The sequence below is a fragment of the Notolabrus celidotus genome, chromosome 1 (genome assembly GCF_009762535.1).
Source record: "Notolabrus celidotus isolate fNotCel1 chromosome 1, fNotCel1.pri, whole genome shotgun sequence".
Taxonomy (NCBI): domain Eukaryota; kingdom Metazoa; phylum Chordata; class Actinopteri; order Labriformes; family Labridae; genus Notolabrus; species Notolabrus celidotus.
In genome coordinates, this window is record NC_048272.1 from 7,679,029 (window position 1) to 7,686,114 (window position 7,086).

Here is a 7,086-nt window from a genome sequence, read left to right on the forward strand (position 1 = left end):
CAAGACACTGAACCCCAAACTGCTCCCTCAGTTGTTCAGTGGTGTATGAATGTCTAGAATAAGATTAGCTAATACTGATGGTCCCTTTATAGCAGCCTCTACCATCATTGGGTGAGCGAGTGATGTAAAAGAGCTTTGAGTGGTCAGAAGACTGGAAAAGAGATATGTGAGTACAAGTCCATCTACCATTTACTTTTTTTTATCATGACCTGCTCAAAAGCTGACTTGATGTCTGTTACACGAGTCACTGCTATTTAGTGGCTCTGTCTTTATAATGTTTTCTGTGGACAGTTTTGCCTGACGTATATTTGGGATGAAGATCACTGTATTTCCCCATTTTTGATGTGAATGTCTGCTTGGAGGAATATGAATATCTGTTTCCTCATTTGGTTCATAATCAGAATCATCAGACTCAGAATTGACCACAAGATGGTCTTCATCTTCAGACACACCCTCCTCTTTTTCACTGTCGTGATCAAAGAGGAGTGCCAGGGTTATCACCTGTTTACTTCTGCTGCTCATTTTCTAAAGCTCTGACAGAGAGTGTATCATGTGTAGATGCAGAGTATAATGTTGGTAGGACTCCCTTGCAGAGAATCTGTATATTTTTTCCCCCTCCACTGCTGTAGTAATGGGAAGTTCGGCTCTTTTCAGAGAGCCGGCTCTTTCGACTCCCGAACGGCTCTTAATTTAGGATCTCTTGAAGCCGTATATTTTACCTTAACTTCGTAAAAACGAATGGTTTGTGTGTTGAAAACCCTTTAACGTACAGTGTTTTTATGAGAAGCCTTATAATTGCCCAATTTTGTGCATTTATTCTGTTACAAAACGATTCTTACCTTTGTTTAGTATTTTTATCAAACTTTTTTATTGTACAAATTAACAAAAAACTGCAAACATAACTTCAAGCAAACAGAACCAGAACCAAACTGGAGCAAACATTATTAATGTCCTCAGGTTGGCATTGAGAAAAATCAGATGCCTCAGCTTGGATGAGCTGATCCGATTTTTCCTCTCAGTGAGCATTTGCCCCGTCTTCGAGAAGACTCTCTCAGAAGAAACAGATGTGGCCACAATACACAGCCTCCCCTCCACCAATCAAAACAAAGTTCTGCTGTGAGCAGAGCTGGGACTGAGCACTGTGAGAGCTGAGCAGCGAAAGGAAAAAACTGGAAGCCGGCTCTCTCTCGATGCGAGCCGGCTCTTCTGATTCACTATAAAGCATCGGCTCTCAGAGCCGCAGCTTTTGAACATGACACATAACTAAGGTTTAGGGTAAGGGTTATGATTAGGGTTAGCGTTGTGATTAGGGTTAGCGTTGTGATTGCGGATAGGGTTATGATTAGGGTTAGGGTTATGATTAGGGTTAGGTAAGGGTTAGGGTAGGATTAGGGTAAGGGTTAGGGTTAGGGTTAGGGTTAGGTTTGGGTTAGGGTTAGGGTAAGGGTAAGGGTTAGGATTAGGGTAAGGGTTAGGGTTAGGGTTAGGGTTAGGTTTGGATTAGGGTTAGGGTTAGGGTTAGGGTTAGGATTAGGGTTAGGGTTAGGGTTATGATTAGGGTTAGGGTAAGGGTTAGGGTTAGGATTAGGGTAAGGGTTAGGGTTAGGGTTAGGGTTAGGTTTGGGTTAGGGTTAAGGTTAGGGTTAGGGTAAGGGTTAGGGTTATGATTAGGGTTAGGGTTAAGGTTAGGGTAAGGTTTAAGGTTAGTGTTAGGGTTGTGATTAGGGTTAGGGTTAGGGTTATGATTAGGGTAAGCTTTTGTTCATGACACATTACTACCCTGCTGAGAGTCCCCTCAATGTGGGCGGAGTGTGCGTGTGTGTGTGTGTGTGTGTATGTGTTCATACCGAAAAAAACACTTTAACAATTTTTTTTTATTTTTGAACTTTGAAAAGGGTCAATCTGACCCTGAACATAACAGGAGGGTTAAATGAAGTGGGATTAAAGTCAGAAATTAACGTGTTCATTTTTTTCAATCGCCTTCCTATTTTTATCCCTTTCAACCATAGTTAAGCCTGCTTCCTGCTGCCTTGACGAATGGCACATTGAACTTTAAAAAACTCCCAGATGGTTCAGTTGACAAGTAAAAATTAAACTTACACTTTGTGTCAAATGGAATTAAAATATCAATGAAGTGCATCATCAGAGGAGCAGCTTATCAGATTGATGTCAGCAGGCAACCGTATCACAAAGCCAGCAGAGCCTTATTTTGGAGTGTGTGAATTGCCACAGATTTTAGGGTGAAACTACATTGAAGAAGTTAACTACAGCACCAGGCCAGTCAACATTATGGAAGACTCTGCTCTAAGGAATGTCCTTATGTTGGCATGTTATGATATGCCTTGGTGTTGCTGAGCACAATAGTTTTATGGATAAGGGACCTGTATAAAGCAGAGAGAGCAACTAAGCTAGCACTAATGAAAAGCACTAATGCTGTGACATTAACTGAATATCACTGAATGTCAGTGAGTAATCTAGCAGTCAGTAATCAAAATTGTCTCTGAATAACTGCACACCATACTGACACTAATTACACATTTTGTGCATGCACTCCTGCATATTTTCTCAATATATTTCTTAACCCTTTAAAAGAAACACAAATATACACTGTAGTTCACAAAATAAGCACTTGAAGCTGTATCCTGTACCTTGAAGTCATGGTTTCAGATCACACTGGTGTGCAGCATTTATTTGAATAACAATATTTAAAAGTCAGGATCATTAAGATTGTTTTATAACATTTATTTAATCCCAAATCAAGACACTGGTAAGAATGACTTTACATGTTAGGATGGACTTCCACCTGTTTTGCAAAAAATTTAAACCTGTGATTAAAAATGCAATAGCGATCAGATAGTCTTCTTAGCTCAATTCTTTAAGGACCAAAAAAAGATGAATATCCAAACAATATAAAGCACTTGGAAAATTGTAAGCAAACACCTGAACATTTTCTAACTGTCAAAAATACATTGATTGGCAATGTTTCTGAACCCAAGTGTAAATAAATCTTTATATGACAGTTAGATTGTGTTCAAGAGTTTGCTTGGGATTCCGGAGGGACTGATTGTGCACCTCTCTTAAGGAATAAATGTAAGTCTTTCTCTAAAATTTGAAGTGCCAAATAGGAAAATGCGTTACATTTAAATGCAGAGAAAGATACCAGCAGCCTGCTGCAACACAGCCCAAATTGGTCATTTTACACAAGTCCCCACAATGAACAGACAAATATCAATCAATCAATCAATCAATCAATCAATCAATCAATCAATCAATCAATCAATCAATCAATCAATCAATCAATCAATCTTCATTTGTATAGTGCCGAATCACAACAAACATTATCTCAAGACGCTTTTACAAACATAGGAGGTCTAGACCACTCTATGTCAATATATATCTAATCTATCAGAATATATATCTAAAAAAGAAATGTTCATAGCCAATCATTATTAAAGATTTTGGGGTGGCACCTGGGGTGGCCAATCGGATTTTAAGGGGGGTCCGTGCCTCCCCTGGCCACCCTCTGGACACACCACTGCTTGTAGATAACACAGGAATGGATGTAGATTCCTTCTACCACCAGGGGCACTGTCTCCCTCTCAGCTTCCTTTGCAGACAAAGATATACACACAAATCCAAATAACTTTAACTTACAAACACTCAATTTTAGGTTGTCTTACAAATAAAGAAATGGACACAAAAATGACATATAGCTTTTGTAAGCCTTCCTACTTTAGAGAACTGCTTTTCCTTATTGTTCCACTAATGGCAAACATTATGAGTCCACATCCACAAGACACTGGGCAGACTGGGGAAAAGAAGAAAATGTTGACATTAAAATGCATTTTAAGGTCATGCATATTTACATACATTATATTCAGGTTGAATTTACCATCATATGATTTGAGGTTCTGGATGGCCACAACGAAAGCAAAAAAAAAATCCCAAGAAAACATCTAAAAAGAGTGAGAAGGCATTGTTAATTTATGCTTTCACCTTGAATTCAAAACTAATTCAAAACAGGAATGAATAGCAATTGTTTGATCATAAGGTACGTATGTCTATTTATGCCTGCAATACATACTCAAATAAGCAAATATTGATCATTAATGCTCACATTTAAAGACACCCTTTCAACATATTTATTAGCTATCAAGCATGTATGTGCCATTACATATTAATTAATTGAAGGAAAATCAGTTACACAGAGATATGAAGGCATTGTTTATCTGCTACAGGCTTAAATAAAATGCTGGAACACATCATGATCAAATCATTAAATAAGTGTGTACCTCCTCTGTAATATGGAGGGCCTTTACATGTCTTAGAGTGGGCTTGTACATCTAAAGGAAACAAAAATGAATTCTGATGACCAGTGATGTCCAGTAGAATGCATTGATCAAGAAATTTTCCTAAATCACATGTGCTGAATGTAAAAAAAGTAACACCTTCTTGTCATAAAAAATTACAGCAATAACTTATCACAATAGTAAATATATTGCATAATCAAAAACTATTTGTGTCAATTTCAAACAGTTTGGCTTACTCAACAGGGGGGCGAAAAGCTCAAAGAAAAAAGTGAAACCAGCACCAACGACTAATGGCTCAAGTATAGCTGAAAAACAAAAAACATCATTAAAACATATTTCTTAAGATGTGAATTATTTCAAATGCGTATCATCCCTGCAGAATGCTTGTTATTTGTATGAGCATTTAAGAACATGACTCATACTTGGTGTCTACTTACGACGAAAGGGACTATGAAGTGCTGTTGCCCATCCCAGACCAAAGCAGATTGCAAAAAAGTGGTAATATTTGTCTGAAAATGTTCAGAGAAATATATTAAAATTATGAGAATCTTCTGGAGTTAAATCATATAAGGATATGATGTACCACCACCCTCCATCTTTAATATATAATGTACATACAGTGTTGGTAATAGTTAACAACTGGGTTCTTTATACGTTCCTGAAAGAGAGACAGTATTGTGATCTCTCTGCAGTGACAGACCAACATATATTGTTGAAATGATAAACACAAAGTAGATTATTGAAAGAGAAACAAAAGGAGGTTGTAAAAGAAAGATAAAATGGGTAGAGCGGCAAAGAGAATGATAGTTATACAAAATACTAATATATATATATATATATATATATATATATATATATATATATATATATATATATATATATGTATGTAAAGAAAGCGAATACATAAGAATCAAGACAGATCCAGACCCAAAAAAAACCAGAAACACAGGTTTACCTACCATTTCTGATCAGCTGCTGCAGTCTTATTCTCAAGACAGGTGAAACAATAACAGGGCAATAAATGAGGCAAACCTGTAAAACTACTCTGCCAAGAGTGGTAATATGGCAAAGGAAAGTCCCACACAGGATTGTTTTGCTTTCACATTTCAAGGACTTCAGAATCAGGCAGGTAGTTGAGTTGTATAGAGACTTAAAGGCTCCTAAGGTTTAATCATGTATTTTTAATGTATTTGATATCTATGTATATGTGATATTATTGTTTGAAAGATTTTTAAACACACATAGATGTTATTAATATGTACAAAGAAGAGAAACACACATATTTCAAAGCTTTAAAGTCACTTGATATAAAAAATTATATTTTTTTTAAATGGATCTACATCTCATACAGGGGTGTGCAGCAGAATTTCTCTCTTGGATAGTAGATAAAATATTATTAAATTCCCCTATGGTGCCCTTGCAGTGGAAAAATCCAAACAAAGTGCCAGTAATTCAACCCTATTTTATATGTTTGTGTTTAAAGCAGTCAACAGAATTCTATAATTGGATTATGGACACCTGTTACATTACAGTATTCACTTTCAAAATGACCATGTGAAAAATAACAATTGAAATCCTACTAGAATGTAAGCCTCTTGCAGAAAGTAGCATTCCTTTTTGTGTTAATAATAATAATAATAATAATTCATAGGATTTATATAGCACTTTTCTTAATACTCAATGTCGCTTTACATAAGATAAACTAAAAATAAAACAGGTAAATAAAACAGAACAGGGACAGAGGTATGGCGGGGGTAGAGGTCATTGTATGCTTTTTTGAACAGGTAGGTTCTGAGTTGGTATTTGAATGATTGAAGAGAGTCAGAGTTGCGGATGTGTTGATTATCAGTTTTGTGTTTTATTTCTATTCATTTCCACCTTAAACAGCTGTTTAAATATACACCATAACACAGGGAATTCAGTTCAAAATTCAGCCTGCCCCATGAGAAAGAAGAATCGAGCCTGTGCAATTACCTCAAGATTACAGTATGCCAATGAGAGACAAAAAACTAAGGAGCTTACAAAATAGTCTTTAAATGCAGCTAGAGGAAGATCTTTGTTGAACATCACTTTTGTGCACTAGTGCCCCACGGCATACAGAGTGCCTTTTCAATTTTTTCACCTCTGCCCCTCAAACAGCCTGAGTAAACCACTGATCTTATTCAGTAGATAGAAAAGAAAGCTATTACCTGTGAGACAGTAAATGAACCCACAACTGTGTTGTTAATTGAGTTATTCTTAAATTAGTCAAAAATGCATAACAGATAATAACAGCGTTGTTCACATTATTTTACATTATTTTTAAATGAAATATTATGGGTTTTGAGGAAATCAGTCTAAAACAAAATTTGAGTTTTTCAGTGAGCAGTCAACAGAGAATTTGAACAAGGGTAAATATAGCCCCCTCGTGGCTTTGCTAAATCAAAAAAACAGATTAGGTGTTTTTCGACCACAGGAACTTTACCCAGGAACTATGGACTACCTCTGAACGACATGCGTTTCGACTGGAGGAACCAGGGTCTAAATTTAGTTCAGGGGTAGTTAATCTCCCCCTGAAAAGCCCCTGCTTGGGGGGTAGTACTTTTCAAAGGTCCTGGGACTTTCGGCTGAATGGTGTTTGTGGAGTTTACACAGTTGTTGAAACACAGGGAGTTCCTGGAAATGCAGTTTAGTTTTTTATTCAGATTTCAAAATATTATTCAATATAATTTTTTTCTCATACGTCACTGGCCTGATTTGCACAATCCAACTGGGACTTCAGCCTGCTATCGAAACG